The 18115-nt window shown below is 39.2% G+C and overlaps 1 protein-coding gene across 1 annotated transcript in view; it reads right to left on the bottom strand.

Moving 5' to 3' along the window:
* GABBR2 (gamma-aminobutyric acid type B receptor subunit 2) overlaps positions 1-18115 on the bottom strand; it is a 456087-nt gene that overhangs the window by 385761 nt on the left and 52211 nt on the right. The gene's annotated exons all lie outside the window — the stretch shown is intronic.

The raw sequence follows: 18115 nt of genomic DNA, 5'->3' as shown, positions 1-18115 counted from the left end.
CCATGATCCTGAACAGCCCTATCTTTTTGCAAAACAATAAACTAGCAAAATTATAGCTTTGCACTTCTGAGCAGATAGACTGATACAGTGTGGAAAGTGAAATCAACTTCCCTCCTAATTGATTTTGTGGGATCTCTTAAAACAGAAATAAAGAGAGGAAAATAACCATGGTTGGAGGTCTCATTAAACTTTCCAAGGAGCTTCCTTACTGTGAATCAGCACAAGGTAAGAACCTACAAAACTGATATACCATCTGAATAAAACCCCTGCTGATCATTGAGAGCTGGTGTGGAATTCCTTCTAATTGCAGTACTAACCCTTCCTCTTGTAACTTTACAGACAGTAAACAAGCAACACTTTACACTACCCCCAAGACAGCCTGGCCATTCTGTGCCAGTCAAACCACAACACTGAGTAAGCTCAGAGTTTTTCCACCACATCTTGACTCTTAATTCATGACTTTCAGGAAAACAAAATTGAAATCTTCACTCTCTTGACAATGCTTATTTGCAGAAGTAAATGATGAAAACTTCACCTGAAATGCCATCATACCCTGAAAGAGCTCCAGTTAATTAGAAGAGACCTGCCAATTTACCACGTTTGTCAAGACTGTTGGACAGGAGGTCACAAAGTATTTCCTCCCTTCCTTCCTCCCACCCTTACAAGTTTTAATTCCCAAAGTGCTCAGTCCTTCAAAATCCAGGTCTTCTTGAGAACACAGATATCAACTAAGATTGAGCAACAAGGAAACAGGACCATTCAGTGAGAAATTATCAAACTGCTGAACATCACAACAAAATATTCAAGACAAACAGAGCCTTAGCTCTAAGATTTACTCATTGCAGATATGAGGCAGTATATTTAATGCAGAGCACAACACCTACATTCTTTTCTCCTAAACTCTGTAGCGGTGATCATACGAAGGCTGGCAGGAACACCTTTCTTACATCTCAATTATTCTTTTTCCTGCAAACATGAATCTTTGGAGTATTTGATGACTTAAAGCAAGGAAGAGAAGTCAAAAGGGATTGCAACAGGACCTGCACCAAGAGAGACCAAAAACATGGAGACAGCCATCACCACTGCAAGACTTTAAGCATTAAGACACTCAGCTGCTGAGGACTCACAGCAAGCAGCTTTTCTCCTTTCCAGAACTCTCTAAAACAGGACAGGCTGTAATTTAGGTGCCACAAAGAAATTCCTGGGGACCAACCCATGAACCATCTATGTTCCTATTCATGTATGAAAATTATTCATGCCTCTTCTACTCTCCCATTTGTGCCCGAAGTCCTTAGGTGTGTCGCAGCATATGATGCTTTCTCTTGATCATCTGATTTTAAGCAGTGCCTTAATTCTGCATTTTCACGTCTTCTGTTGGTTGAGCTAGGGAGGTAAGAGGGTGTATGCACATATTAATATCTCCTTGGAACCTCCCAGCTACCAACTTCTGTGCCCAGAAAGTACCTAGGAACCAGACAAGAGTCTGACTCCAGTTTTGAATAATGAACACACCATCAATCAAATCATGCTTTGACACAAACAGTCTGCCAAATCTCAAACCTCTTTCCTTTGATTAAGGTCATCAAGAAGGCAGATCCATTCCTCAAAGCAAATTCAAAGAAATCTCTGCTGATAAAGTTTGCAGCTGACAGGAAAGAAAGATGAAAAACAGGTGAAATGTTAACAATAACAGCTCTGCATAGCTTTCTTCAGCATAGAAATGGGCTGGGAAAGATGAATTTCAGTTCTGCTAGACCAGTTACTTGCAACACAGACAGTAATACACCCTCTGCTCAAGGAGAAGGACTGCATTTAGGATCAAACGTCAGGATCCATAGGGAACACCCAGAGGCCTGGTATCAGCTGCTGCAGAAGACAGGACCTGCTGGGGCAAGATTCACTACGCACAAGCAGACAATGCCTCAGTGTCATTTCCCACAAGGACAACACTGGTGTTCCTCACAAGTAAAATGAGCAGCAGGCAGGAACACTCAGTCTTGGGAAAAGCAGCCTGCTCTGGAGTGCAGAGGATAAAATTACATCCCAAATCCTGCTGACAGAGGAAGAGTGTGCACAGGGGCCCAGGAATGCCGCTCAAGCTGCTGGATGCTCTGGGCCTCCACAGGATACATAACGCAGGTACCACATCACACCAAAGTGAGGAAGTTGATGAAGATTTCTTTAAACAAAGTGAGGAAGTCTCTGGATCAGACCCTTGCTCTCACAGGGGTCTGTAACTGCCCTGACATCTTTAGCAAGAGCAACACAGCAGGACACAAGCAATTGAGAGACACTTTTGGAGGGTGTTAGAGAAAACTTGTTGACTTTGGGACAGGATGAGCCAACCAGATGTGATGCACAGCTGGACCTGCAGTTCACACAGGAAGAATAATGTAGGCATGAAATAAATAGTTGAAGCACTGGCTGTTGCAACCCTGGAATAGGGTTCAAGATCCCGAAAAAAGTGAAAAAGCGACGTACAGACCCCAGATCTGGGAAAATAATGCAGTAAATCCTCTTGGAACACATTTCTGGGCATATGAAGGAGTAAGTGACTGGGAAGAGTCAGAATGGGTTACTAACAATAGATCCTGCTGCACCAATATGGTTGTTCAACCTCAGAACCCAGAGGAGGAATGGGTGGAATAGCATAACACCAGGAATAGGACAAAACCCAAGAGATGTGTCTGTGACAATTTTAATGGCATTATTAGACTTGTTTTTCTACAGCTAACAATAATTAGACTCATAATATTTCCATTATACTATAAATAAATGCATGGCTTGACAAATATAAATTGTATGCTTATTTGATTACTTACATGCATCCTTACCCATAAACAAGATTTTTAGAGTAACAGAAGGTCAAAGTGCTTCAGTCCCAGTCAACACTGGCCACTGGGTCCATGGCACTTGAGTTGCTGGAGCTGCAGATTCCCATGTCACCTTTGTTTGCCTTAGCTTTGTTGGAAGCACAAGTGAAGCATTTCCTTTGAGTTCGCCTTTAAAAGGCAAAAATTTACCAGTTCTGAAAAGAATCTATTAGATACAGTACAGATGAGTCTTGCAGATGCAGATGATAAATATGCACAGAGTATTTATGTATGTATAATATCATTTCATGTAAATGAAAACCAGCCTTTCACACATTCCCAGAGTGTCCTTCTATGTTCCCAGCTGAATAGGAATGCCTTGTGCCCAGAAACTGGGCCACCTGAGCTGCCACCTGCAAGGGCAAGCCAGGACAGAGGGTAACTGAAGTCAAGTAGAGCAAGAACATACTAAAAAATCTGATGGCATAAGGTTTAGTCATACCCCTCACCCCTCCCACCTCTAACTGCAAGAAGAAAGGGACAAAGAGACGGGATTGCAAAGGAATTGAGATAACAGGGTCACACAGTAAAGTGACTGAAGCTAATTTGGGGTCCCAAGGTGAAAACCTCCAAGTCCAGCCTGTTCTGGCCTGCTCCTGTGAGCAAAGCTCCTTGTTTGCCGTGCATGACTGCTCCTCCATTTCTCTCTCACCAGGCTCCCCTGGAGACTTCCTAGTTGCACCCCTTTCCCTGACAGGTGTGGAGTGTGCAGCTGCCCTTCCAGCAGAAGGATCTCCTCCACAGCTCAGAGTGCTCCCCTGCTGGTCTAGTCCTGTTAGTAGAAAATACTATTTTTAATTGTTTGGGGTTTTTTTTCTTTTTTTCCCTCTTCTCCCTTACATTTTGTTAGTTTGTTTTCCCCTTTCTTTCCTTCCTTTGAAACACAAGACTGAAGCAAACAATACTACAGAATAACTGATGAACATTAAAGAGTTGGGTATCTTTTGAGTATGCACCACCAACAAAAAGTGCAGGTGGTTCGCAGTCACCCACTTTCAGGATATGCATGGACTACACCATGAAAACCTGAAGGGATGGAATGTGCAGATTAGCTTTTTATCCAGGTGTCACAAGCCTCTGAATAATTTCCCCTGATGCGACAGGAGCTTACTTCTCATACCCAGCTTTTTGAATAGCTGACAGCCCCATCAACAGAGCCACTGTCATTCTGAGATTGCACAAGTGCAAGCACAGATGCAGTTCTACAAAAAACACCCTCATCTATTTGCTTTTTGAGCAAAACAATTTCTCATAAGAATATGCTGGTTTATATATTTCAAGACTCTGAGCATTCTCCGCCTCCTGCCTGTTACCCAGAGAGACTATATGATGGCATGGTCACCATGGAAACAGTGGACAAACTTAAGATGTTTTCATTGCTGCAGATAAAAGCCATCTGCATTATTTTTCTTTTCATTTCTGTTTCTCACACCACCAGCTCAGGCTCCCAAGCCAAACTGTGACAGCTGTGGTGCTATCCTTCAGCCAGGAATCAAGGACCATTCCCAAAGCAGCATCCCCATGACATCCCTGGGCTCACAGGTGGGGGACAGGGCAAACCTCCTACAGGTAAGAATAGCATGTGTTTGCTGCAGCAGCCACCTGCCCTCCTTCCTCCCCCACCTCATAGCAGCCCACTTCTAAGATGTTTCTGAAAGTTTTTGACCGCATTCCAAGAGGGAAAAAGTACACAGTTTGCCTAAAAGACAAAAAAAGGGCTGAAGTGCATTTTTGTAGCTTTTTATCTAGGTGTCACAAGCCTCTGAATAATTCTTGTTGTGACAGGGCCTTATTTCTCAAACACAGCTTTTTGAGTAGGTGAAAAGTCCTTGACTGTGGGTATTTGACACTAGTGGTATAATCTCTCTGTTTATTCAGGAATAGTTGATCAGAAATGTATAAATAATTATGTTCATGATATATGAAAGTTCAGTAAGCAATCTTGATGCTGGACTGTGTCTCCGTGGCTAACAAATAAAGACAAATTTTCCTCTGCAGTAGGCCAAGATGACTGAATGCAACCAGAAATATCTATCCCCTAAGCATCAAATTAGGTTTCTGCAGTGTTTTCCAGACAAAACTGGATGTTCTGTTACATGTAATTAATTTGCTGGAGGTTGAATTTTGGATTGCTGTTCTTGCCAGTTTTTGTCTTTTTAAGAAACTTTCAGATGTTTCTGGTTATTTAATAATTAAGCCAAATTTGTGACATTGCTATGTGAATATACCCTTTCTAAAGGGTATATTTACTAAAAAAAATTGTAAAAGGCCAATTTTTTCACAATGGCACTTCAACTGCGAAGTCAATTGACAGGCGTCTTAGAGAATGCTTCTCAATTTCAATAGCAACTTGTAATTCTGTTTTAATCTTTCAGTGGATAGAAATGTATTGTTTAATGTTACATGCATGCTATGTGTTTATGCTCTCTGTAGCCTATAAATCTTCTGACTCCTATCAAAACAACACAACAAAATAATTTTATTATTGGATTTTGTTAAAGTCAGGAGCTTCCTACCAAATTAAAGACCTGCCTATAAGTTAAAGACAGTCACTGAGGAGGCAGCTGGTGTTTTGACAAGTCAGTTTCTTCCCTGAGTGTTTACAGCCAATTCTACCCTGCACAACAGTCTCCAACAAAATCCTGCCCTAGGCTGTGATCAGGACGTTTCTGAAGCAACTCTAATAAAACAGAGTTTTTTTTTCTCTTATGCTAAGATTATTTTCCCAAATGTCACATCACTCATTATTTTTCCTTTGAATCCTTTCCAGCTTATTTGCTGGATGCATAAACCAGAACTGAGTACACTCTTGAAGTAAAGGTCTTAATGTTCAGTTAAGAAAAAACTATAAAAAGTTCCTATACTTGAAAATTACAGATGCTTGTTCAGCCTGTCCCGTGAAATCCAAATCCTTCTTTAGTACTGTCATTATACCCAATATCCCACTGATAATGTGCACAAAGCAGGAATACAATTAGAAGTGGTAGCTCAGCACTCTGAATTAAGAATGTAAGTAAATTGCTGCTAATTGTTTTCAGATCCCAACTTCAAAACACAACTAGTTTCTTCTAAGCTTAAAATGTATTACTTTAAATTAGTGAGACAGCCTGAAATAAATTGACAGCCAAAACTATCTAACTTCAAGGTAAGTTAGTATAAGCTATAGAGAAAAGATCATCACAATTGAAAAAAAAATTTAAAAAGTATGGTTTGCAATCTTTCTGCCAAGATTTGCTACTTCCATACCCTATTGTTTAAATAAATAAATAATGAATAAGCAAAACAAAAATTAAAGCTCTAGTAAAATTCAGCAATTTGAACCACATAAAGAATCCCTCACTGACAGAAACAAGACACTGGATGTTTTGTGTTTCCCTATCTACATCATAAGCAAGCAGCATTCAAAAAAAATTGAGTAGAAAGAACAGAACAGCAATACATGAGCAGGTTTTGTTCAATCTGTGACTTCAATCTCAAAAGGCTCCTGAAAGAATGTCTTGCTTAAGCAGGAAGGGATGAGAAAAATGAAAACAAGATTCTCCACTTGATTTTAAGAGTCTTTCCTCCAGAAGGACTCCTGAAACAAAAGATTGTTCTTAAGAAGAAATCAGCTCTCCTGCAATGTTACCTATCCAATGTTTTTGATTATTTACTCTTGCTCCAGTGTAGCAGTTGAAAGCAGGGACATCAATCATCCTTTTTGTGGACAAGATGTAATAATTATGACCATCCTCACTAATCCAACCTATAAACTTACTAAGTGAAGGAAACCTATACAGGCCAGAGTAGAGGATCATGCCTAATAAGTTTAAAGATCTCCTTCCATTTATCTTAGATAAGATGAAATTAGGAGGCATTTTGTCACGATTTGTAAATGTCCATAGGCCAGAAAGAATTTATTTTTAGAGACCAATCTACTGACCAGAGTTGAATGAAATCTAATGGCTGCATGTTGCATAATAATATCATATGGTGTTTTTACGTGTTCCTTTATGTACTGTATAGAGCTGTAGCAGACAACACACAAGATTGTGACTCCCTCAGTGCAGCAGAAACAATATGTAGATTTGAAATTCAAGCATTTATGATGCAATTTATTTTGTGATCTGAAATTCTACCTGTCAATTGAAGTATAATAATCTCCTGCTCTTCAATAAAACCTATCAGTGTCAAGAGGAGAAATTATTTGCTTTACAAAAATTCTTTTGGATATAGACTTAATCAAGGCAGCTAAAATGCTTTCTCTGCAAATTTGTTTTGCTGTAAGTCAAATCTATATCTGGAAGGCCAGCTGTGGAAAAGCAGTGTATGAGAGGACTTGATGCTGCATTTTGGAAGTCTGGCAAGGTGCAGAGCACCAGAAACTGAGCAGGATGGGACAAGCACAGAAGCCAGGGACAGGAGGTGACAACTGGTCAGGAAGAAGAAGGGCAGTCTGAGGAACTATCTTTAAAAAATAAGAGGTTAACCAGGCAACTGTAAAAATCAAGGACACTACAAGTGACACCTGGACACTTAAATCCAAGTAAGACGATGTGTACAGAAAGCAAGATACACTGCACTGGAGGGTCTTGCAGCAAGGTGCTGAAGAAGAACTGCTGCCAATAAATGACTGCATAACTACCTTTCTTTAACAGACCTCTGCCTCATTTTGTAACTAAAGATGCTCTTTCATACAAAAAAGATATCCATTTATACCACAACTAATTCTGAGAAAGCAAGGGCAAGGATGAGATATAACTAAAGCATTCTATCACATATAAACTTAGGAACTAGTGAGAGATATATAAAAATCAATACTACTTTGAGGAAAATACTACTTTAGCCCTAGTATGAGTAGTACTGGTACTGCTTTGTACTTCAATGCATATACTAAGTAGCTCTGGGAGAAAACAAAAACACCAAAAGAAACCATTTTTGAGCACTCTTTTTCACCTGATATATACAGATGTTTGTTGTCACCTTATTCTGATTGCCAAACTGAGTGCTTTTAGCCAACCAACAGGTTTCCTGTGTTATCAGAATGTATTTATAGTGGAACCTCAGACCAAGCAAGCCCTGAAGCTATCTCCTCCCTTGTATTCCTCCCAAAGAGCTGGAGTTTCTCTGTTTATCTGCTACTACACCTGAGAAACTGCTCAACCAGCTGTAACAGTGCACTTCTGCAAACCACCACTCCTGCAGTTGCCTATGTCTCCACAGCCACCCCCGTTCTCAGGATGATCCTTACATCTACCTAGTTTACAAGCAAGCTTTCAGAAGTCTTCTAAAGATAGACAGCTCTATGTGTCTTGAAATACAGTGTCATTACGCCCAGTGATAATGCTGGCTTGTGACTTAAAAGGACAGTCAAGCCTTTAATCCTTTAAAATTACAAGATGAAAGAGAGGATTGAAGCAATATTTTCAAAAATGTCAAAGTGATTCACATGTCTAGTTCTCTCCTGAAATTTTGAGAATGTAGGCTTTAAAGTTGCTTAACAACTTATTTTAAGGGACCCAAATCTCTAAATAATGATAAATATGCTCCATTTATGTAAAAATAAAGTGAGAGCATGCTCAGAACTGATTCTTGAAAACATTGAGATTAAAGGAATCAGAAGATAGAGGAACAGAATTGTTCAGATTTTTCCAGCATGTCAGTACAGAGCAGCCTGTATGTGTTTCTATAATTAGATCATTCACATCTGATAGAAATGCAAATTGTTTAGAAGCAAAAATGGTTTGCTTTTTATATTTGCTATACATACATATTTATTTATATTTAGAAAAAAATATAATGCTACAGTTAGAACCAAGTTAGCCCATTGCTGAGTACTTAAACACAAGGGAGACACAATTTCTGGAAAAAAAGAAAAGGAAAAATAGAGACACTAAAAGCAATTAAAAAAAAAAGAAAAAAGTTTCCTATTCTTTTGTAAAACTACTTTCTCTTGATTTACTGGTCCCTCCTAACAGCAATCAAGGTTACAGAACATACAGCCTTCCCTCGTGCCACCTGCAAGCTCCTGTGGCCTAGCTCTCCTTTAAACTATTATATAGGACTCATCCTTCACTTCAACACTCCTATTTCTGCCTGATGTGGAAGACAGTCTGGCTGGTCTCTTAGAGATTTTCCCTTCCAATATCCATGCAAGAGTTTCTTTACTACACTAAATGCTGTGCTGGACTAGCTGCTAAACAAATCCTTGCTGCAATGAAAGTCTGAGTTTTTTACTTCCCTTTTGATGGCTGTTTGGCTTTATGCAGCAGCAAGGAATGTATCTGTTACTGAACCTTACAGTTTGTATCACTGTAAATTATTTCACTTTTAAAAACCCAGATATTTTAGCAGAAGAACCGTGTGTAGCTTATCACCGGCTCTTGATGAGACCAGATGTGATGATAATAGGGAACTTCAGGGTGTCAGCAGCATTGGGGAAATTTTAGACCTTCTACAGAAGACAGGAACTACCCAAATATCATTACTTGTCTACAACCCACATAAAGAGAAGGCTGAGGAGGAAGCAGCTACTTAACAATTACCCTACATACTGCATTTTTTTTTCTACGTCTCAAAGGCAATCTGTTCTTTCATATACCAAAAATAAAAGTATATGTACAACTCTTCTTCCACACATTTCTAACCAGTCTAAGTAGCTGGTTGGACCCTACCAGTTTACCATCCAGGCTACATCTCTAGATGCCATAAAGCGTTTGTCTATTCTCTTCTGCAGCTTACCTTAATCAACAAAAATTTACTAGGCCTAGAGTACTAGAAGCTACTAGAAGACAGACATCTTAATATTATGTGAAAGCCACGTGTGCTGAAGAGACATTTGCTTTTTATCTCTCAAAGGAAATCAAAGATAATTAGGCAATCAACATTGCTATTTGAACAAATGGAAAACAAAGCCCATCAATATCATCTACTCCCCAGAACTCTTAAATTCAAGTTTATGACAGAATAATGAGTTTTAACAAATTTTATATTCAGCTGATTTCTATCAACAGAAGTTTTAAAGTAGATAAATTCCAAACTGTCACTCAGAATAAAAGGAGCCCTATTTCATATATACATAAGTAAGCATGACACAAGTCTCTGGTAGTTTGTTTTGTCTTTTTTTTTTTTTCCACCCATCTCTGCAATGCAATTTAAAGCTTTTGTTAAAGTTATTTTTAAATATTTTACTTCATTACTTCTACTTATTTCCATTAAGCAAAATTTTTCCTTACTCTGCTTAATCCAGTTATTAAACATATGTTAAATTAAAAGTTTATTCAAGGAATTAGGATGGCAGAAAAAAAGACTTTAGATCAGAATTTCATTTTTCCTGTCTAAATTTCCATTTTTATCACATTTCTATTTACAAATAACACTGACTGACTGCCCATCATGACAGGTCTAACTAAGGCAGGATTTCTGCTTCTTAGGAAAAACAGGTTGGCAATGACTTTGGGTTTATTTTGCTCCAAAAGCTACTCTGCTTTTGCAGGTGGAAGAGGTAACATTTTCTCTTTGTAAGGTCACATGTCAGCTGCCAGACTTTACACACAAAAGAGTGCTGAGCTCTTTTGCCTGGACTATGCAGGCTGGATCATGCCTGACCTGAATCACGTGCAGTCAAGGAGCAAGTCTTCACCCACAGGCTAGAGCTCAGCTTGTACGAAGGAGCAGAGGGAGGGAGGACAAATTCTGCTTGTGAACACACCAGGCAGTAAGTCGTGCCAAGGCTAAAGGAGTGGAGGGGCACCAGCTCATTTCTGGAACAGGGACATGAAAAAATGGAATGCCACCACTGGAAGCCCGAGTGGATTATGTATTCTTACGGATCTTTTGGAGAAACGTACAGCTCCGTTCTGCTAGTAGTTTACTGCATAGGCTTAATTTAGCTTTGCATAAATTACCATCTGCAAGATACCCCTAAATATTACTTTTTTTTCCCTTGAGTTTGCAGCTTTCCACATCTAGTTCATTCTGGGCAATGTTAGCTAGGCGAACATTTTTCCACCATTTATTAGCTGGCATTGTTTTAGAATCAGTGCTAGTTTGTTCTTCAAGTACAACATTGCACCACAGCATGATTTAAGAGCTAAACTGAGCTCTTAAAAAGAGCTCCAGACCAGGATTTTAAATGTGGTTTAAAAACCTTGTGTAGTACTTCGGAATCAACACAAGTAAAATCACTAATAAAAATTATAGGCACAAAAAGCTTCAAGGTCTTTTCTATCTTCTTTCTTTGCTTATGTAGGGGATCAATGGAATTAAAGATGTCACTTAGCAAATGGCCACAAATAGTTGCTCACAGTTCATCTTCTAGAGGAAAACAACCCAAAACAGCAAAAACAAATCCCAATGTAATTTTTAAATGTCACTGACATATATGGAGTTGCATTCTATAGAAGAAAAGATCTATCAAGAAAAATGAAGTTCCACTATTTTGAAAGACAGGTTATCAAGCTGGTTTTTTAAGTATTCCATAAATTGCTAGTCTGTACTGCAAATACTTATTGCTAAGATCTCAGTGCTGACAGCTTAAACTCAGCATTTGGAGATGAATCCTTGAATGCCATATCCCAAATGTCACTGAGTAACTGACAATATGCAGCAACTCAGAGGCAGGGCTTTGCTAGTGAGTTTCAAAATTTAAAAATGCCACAAAATATTTAGTTTGTGAGTGTTTAACAGAGATGATTTTTGGTCTGAATAATATAACCACTGTGCACAAACTGTTTTAAGTAGAAGATGAACAGATACATCTTCTCACATGAAGGGCATGACTGGATTTCAGGAAGAACTGAGAAGTATATTCCCTGCCTATTACCATAAACACATCAAAAATACACATCCAGTCTTACAGGTCTATGAATGTCATTTGTTTCACTGGAAAACCCTCTGACAGCAGAGCTTTTCCTAAGCCTTTACTTCAAGTACAGGCTCCAGTCAAATAAATTTTTAGTTGATTTTCTGATACTTCATCTTTAATAGGTTAAAAATGGCACATAAGCCTAACACAAACAATATCCAACTGACTGAAAATGAACACATTTTAAATTTGTTTTATTTTAGGAAAAGAAAAAAAAATTAAAAATAATCCTCACCAACTTGCTTAGTTTGGCTAACCTTCTAGAGGCTCCTACTGAAATCATGGACCTCTATTTTAATTCAGTAAGAACAAAAGCAAAGTTTACATTTCCAGATCTATAGACATAGGATAAATTATTATGCCATGAAAAAACAAACAAACAAAGGGGCAGGAGGCAGGTGCTGATCTCAGTTGATAATGCATTTTATGCTTATTAAAAAAAAAAAAAAAAAAACTAAAACACCACACCAATAATATAAAAGAAAGAGTATTGTCCATAAGACAACCAGAGTAGAACTGTTGCACTGTGTGGCACCAGCCAGATCTTTATCAGCATGCCCAGTTGTGACTGCTAAAACTAAAGAAGTATCCAGGCTCACAGTTAACCATGGGGTAAATAATGGAACCAAGTAGAAGACCAGAAAGTATATCTTGTAAGGAAGGGTTAAATGAGTCAGGACAGTTTGCTCTGGAAAGTGAAAATTGGTAATCATTCAGTCATCAAGCATCTAAGTGGCAAATTAAAGCAGCTTAAGGTATCATTTTATCCTCATCTTCTAGCTGTAAAGTGTGGGCTTACATCACAAACTTAAGGTAGAAAACGTTTCCTGTGCCCAACACAGCAAGCTGGAATACATGACTAGGAAAGGATTTGAATCGCCATCACAGGAGGCTTTTATAAATAGGTTAGACAAAGGCTTCTAAGTGACAGTTACAATCGATCCATTTATATTTGGATGGATATATGGAAAACACAGCCTCTCAAAGTCCTTTCAGTTCTCTCCAATTTACCTGTCAAGGATTTGCAGAGTTTACATCATGAGTGTAACTTGAATGTCTCACATTTTTCCCCACGCTGAACCAGTTTAATGGCAAAGTGCATGCAGCTTTCAAGAAAATATTACCCAGGAAAATTGGGATAAGAGACAATGAAAGCAGAACTAAGATTTGCCAACCAATGAAGCAGGCAGCAGCATTGTGAAACCATCCAGTTATTAACCAACAGCAAACCAACTTAAGCACCCAACATTAAAAAAAAAAGGCGAAGGAAAATATTTCAGATCTGTAAAGATACACCAGGCTATTAAAAAGCTCCTTTCCTCATTGCATCCAAGCTGCCTCCTAACAGCACTTCAGGCAGATACAAACACTGCTGCAATGCTACAGGACACCAGTAATTGCTCTGAGTACAGACCAGGGCTGAAATGTGTGAAAACCATGAAGCTCAGATTGCCAGTGACTGACCTTCAAACCTTGACGGATTTGGCAAGGACAAAAGGTCTCCCAGGCACAACCATGAACAGAAAGAAGAGACAACTGGAATAAGAACAGCCAAGAATTTAAGAAATTTTACAGAAAGAGTATGACAGGGATTTGAAAAACCAACATATAAAAAATGCCATATGCTGACAGTATTGTACACATTCCTGAACAAGGCTGTAGGTGTATTAAAATATTTTTGTTAATCACTATATTTCTTTATAGCTACTGTTATAGCTACCAACAAGCTGTGTATCTTCTGATCAGATCAGGGCAGATGAAGCTCTACTTTAAGTCGAACTGGGTCAACCCAAATGAATTGATGATGACTCATTTCAGAGCACACAGCTTAGCAAAGTAAAAAGCTGGCGGAATTTATTCTCCCATCTGAGATAGTATTATTATTATTTCTAGGAGTTAGAAAGTCTCCTTCATTTGTACTCTACTGAAAGCATTTCTTGTGACTCTGCTGTCCCAGTTTCCAGGTATTGTCATCCTGCTGCATGGGGTGATGCTTGGAATCATTTCAAAGCTGAAATTCAGAGAAGCAAAAATCCTCTGTTTGAAAACTCAGTGGTAGGAGGACTCCAGAACAGTTTCCCAGGGTTTATGATGGGCTCTGCAGAAAATTGCTGAAGCATACTCAGTTTGCTGCTAATTAAAAAAGCTGACTATCTTTCTGGAGATACACAGAGCCAATGTTGAAAATAGTTTTCTTCACTGGTATAAAGATATCCATGCATGCTTTCATACTCTTTTTGCTTTATGTATTGTGCAATAGACAACAATGACTTTGACTTCTTAAACTGCAAAATCCTGCTGATGTTCAATATTTGCACTGTTTTGTCAGTAACATGAAAAATTGTTCTGCTTTAGTAAATATTCTCTATACATTGTAAACCTACAGTGACTTATACATTGATAAGGCGTATGGAGCTAAAAAGGTCACTGCATCAATGTGCAGACTGACACCACAGTACTGTATAATTATAGAATTTTTGGATTGGAAGGAACCTTAAAGATCATATAATTCTAACCTCTCTGCAGTGGGTAGGGACATCTTTTACCAGTTTAGAGCTCCATCCAGTCTGGCCTTGGATACTTCCAGGATTGGGGCACCAAACTTCTCTGGTCTAAGTGTTCCAGTGCCTCACCACCCTCACAGCAAGATTTTCTTTTTCTAACATCTCATCTAAACTACTCTCTTCCAGTCTGAAGGCATTCTCCCTTGTCCTGTTGCTACATGCTCTTATAAAAGTCCCTCTCCAGCTCTCTTATAAGCCCACCTTAAGCCTAGAAGGCCACAACTAGGTCACCTTGAAGGCATGTCTTTTCCAGGCTAAGCAAATCCAATTGTCTCAGCCTTTTCTTACAGGAGAGGTTCTCCATCCCTCTAATCAACTTGGTGGCCATTTTCTGGGCTCACTCCAAGAGGCTGATGTCCCTCCTGTGCTGGAACCTCAAAGCTGGATGCAGCCCTGCAGGTGGGGTCTCAGCAGAGCAGAGGGGCATCATCCCCTCCCTGGCCCTGCTGCCCACACTGCTTTGGATGCAGCCCAGGACACCACTGGCTTTCTGGGCTGCAAGCACGCACTGCCAGCTCATGTCCTGCTTTTCATGCACCAGCAGCACCAAGTCCTCCTCAAAAGGGTAACACAGCTTCATAAGCAGGTGGGGGAGAGCAGACCAGAACCTTATAATTTCACACTGGAGTCTGACACTTGGGTACCAGCAGAAGAACCAAACACGGCTGCTCTGCCCCAAGCTGGCCCTTCGCAAATGCCCAAGGGAGCAAGACAAGAAGGTGCTTTTCAGGTCTTCCCATTAACAGTCTGGCTTCCTGGAGAAACCCGCTCTTATCAGCAATGCAGTCCCCGTGGGTTAAGAAATGGAAAAGTGGAACCACAGGGACACGTCTCATTCTTACTATAATGACGACGGTGATTTCTGACAGCCAGGGGAAATCTTAAATCAGTACAAGCAAATACATCAAAACTCACCTTCCAGTTTCTAAACTAATTGCAATGCACAACTGCCATAACATCCTAAGCACAATCAATCATAAGCAGGCAGACTGCAATTAAATACATGGATACTAATCAGAATCAGCTGCAGCAAATCTTACATCAGCCTCAGCTATGCAGAAAAATAAAGTACAAAACTTTAGGGATTCCTTATCCTTTAAGGGTTCCTTATTTTTCCTAGGTCACTGTTTCCTCTCTAACATTTTAAGAAATAGAGAAACCCAGCAGTTCCTGTTTCTCCTCCTGTCACTGGAGGTGACCTTATTTGACAATCACATCAATGATTCTTTGATGTATCTCTGACCCTGCGCTGTCCCAATAATAAAGCAAAAACATCAGTAACTACAGAAGCTAGGGAACACCATTATGCCATGTTTTATATACTTACAGTACTGTTATTTATAAGCTACCATTGACTTTTAAAGCTCAGTCTTTGACTGTGCTGCTCACCCAGGGCTACCACAGGCCCCTTGCATGAGAACTCATTGTTCAGAACATTCTGTGTGCACTTACAGGCTGCATTAGGGCCCATGACAGTACAAGACCTCTGTCTGCACTGTGATGAAGGGCTTCTTTCCTTCAAGCTTCACTCCTTCTCATTTACACCACAATAAGGCAATAGTAATGGAAGTGAAGCAAGTTACACCACATGGAGAGGCTGTGCCTGACCTTACAGCTCCCAGTATATATTTAAACCATTTCATGCAATTCTGAGACCAAGACACAGAGAAGATGATAACTACTCTTTGTTCTATCCTACTTGATTCAGCACACAGCGCTACCATATTCTACTTCCATGAGTTCTCTTTCTGTTAAGTCAACATGAGTTCAGACTAAAGGCAATAAATTTCTTTTGTGATTCCTCCATAAGTTCATTATTACAGCATCTACATGCAATAAAACATTTTAATATTTTTTTTCACAGCATACATACAGCAAGAAAAACTTATTTTAAAAAGGCAAGGCCTAGAGAAAATTAAAAAAAAAAAAAAGAAAAAAAGAAAAACCAAAAACCACCACACACTTACTAATTTCAGATACTCAGTCTGAAAGTGCTGAAAACTGCTTTTCAGAAGACTGGTTTCATGATGCTCTTCCATGTTCAAAGCCCAGTTACTATTAACTCCAGCTGCAGCTGCAAGTACTCAGTGCTTCTGCAAATCAAACAGTGAGGTCGCAAGTCAGCAACCCAGAAAATGAGAGCCACCTGTGAAAGGCTCTGTTCCTCTGCCATGACTGGCACAGCAATTGCTGTAGTGCTTCTTCACAGCTGTTCAGCTGTGCCTAAGGCTAGGAAAGATAGCTGTTTGTTTTGTGAAGCATCTTTTTTATTATTTTATTTTTAAAGAAAATAGTAAACTATTTGCAAACTCAGGTTAAATTCAGTTAATAAAGAGCTTGACAAGAGGGGAAGCTCTACAGATGTCTTCCCTGACACTGAGGGAGCTCCTGTGATGATTCTTTCTCTCTACAATGAGAAAAAAACAGTATGATATTAACTGGATGTAATGCCTGTAGAGGGTTTTAGACCTTTTTACAATTCACCCATTATTTTTTTTCTGGATGGTGTTCTTCATTTCACGATTGCCTTCAAGATACACCCACACTTTGGTTTTGATTTTCATGCATCATTTTTGCCAAGCCTCAAGCCTTAGAGCAAGTAGCTATCCTCACAACCAGGCCACAGGAATAACTCAAATTGTTCCCTAAGGAAAAGAGTTTAGTATTTATTCTTTCAGAGTTATGGTTGTAAAGGAACATGACTTGCACTTCCATTATATATAACCTTTCTGCTACTCACTGTATTTATGTCTCAGCTATAAATCTCTCATGGCTGTCATTAAGTGCTGGCCAGTACCTCTGGCCACACACAATAAGGAGACACAGTAGTAAAACTGAGCTTACTTCTGGCAGCATGCTGAAAGCAAAATTTTCAGAGGAATTCTTTTCCACTCGAGTAACTATTTGAAGCTTATAAAACTCCATGATGTTGTGTTATCTTTGTCCCTTCTATTTGCAATCTCTTTATTAACTCCCTTTTTATTCTTAGTTAGATAAAACAAAAATTGTAAATACCGGTTGCATAAACCACTCAGACTAATGAACAGCAAAGCATTATTTAATGCTAGGAGGCTTCTGTCCTTTACATTAATTGCTTTCATAAAGGACATATTTATTATTTTCTGCATTATTTTTACTGAAATACTTTTACTGAAATACTGATTTTTTTCATTTGTAAGTAAAATATTTTCAGTTTGCTTTATTCAGCTCTTTTTATTATGTTTCTTACTTTTGTAATAGTCTTCTGACTACATTTGTCTTGTTAAATTGTTTTCAATTATTTTGTTGCCTTATCTTGTTCATCTTGTCTCAATTCATGTTGTCAGTTAGGTGCTGAATCAGTCACCTGTGCATTTGAATCTGTCACCTGTTCTTTGCTGCCAGACACCAGCCTTGCATGTGTGTCTTCTTGTGCCCTTCACGCCTTACCTCTGCTTTTAGATTCCAGTTGCATCCAAGGTTAGCAAGAATATTTAAGTCCCAGGAATCTGGCTATCTGCACAGAAATATTTGGTTAGCTACGACTGGCTTGGTGCTTGCAGTCACATTTTCAGCTGCTGCTGGCTTCAAATTTTCATTTGCTATAAACAGGATAGTCCATACATGGTGTGACATGAGCTGTACTGGAAGGCTGCCTTTGCCTTCTGCTGATGTTTTTCTCTAGTCTAGTAATTCTTTCTACACGCTTTGTTATTCTGATATGCTCCCACTTACCTATCCCTCTCCATCTGGAGATGGGGGGGTGTGGGTAGGGAGGAAAAAACAATAAAACCCAAAGCCCAGGTTTTTGGCAGTCCTGACAATTCTTTCTGCCTTATCATGGTAGAAGCTGT

The sequence above is a fragment of the Onychostruthus taczanowskii genome, unplaced genomic scaffold (assembly GCF_017590055.1).
Source record: "Onychostruthus taczanowskii isolate IOZ18803 unplaced genomic scaffold, ASM1759005v1 scaffold29, whole genome shotgun sequence".
Taxonomy (NCBI): domain Eukaryota; kingdom Metazoa; phylum Chordata; class Aves; order Passeriformes; family Passeridae; genus Onychostruthus; species Onychostruthus taczanowskii.
This window is presented reverse-complemented; position numbering and strand designations above follow the sequence as displayed.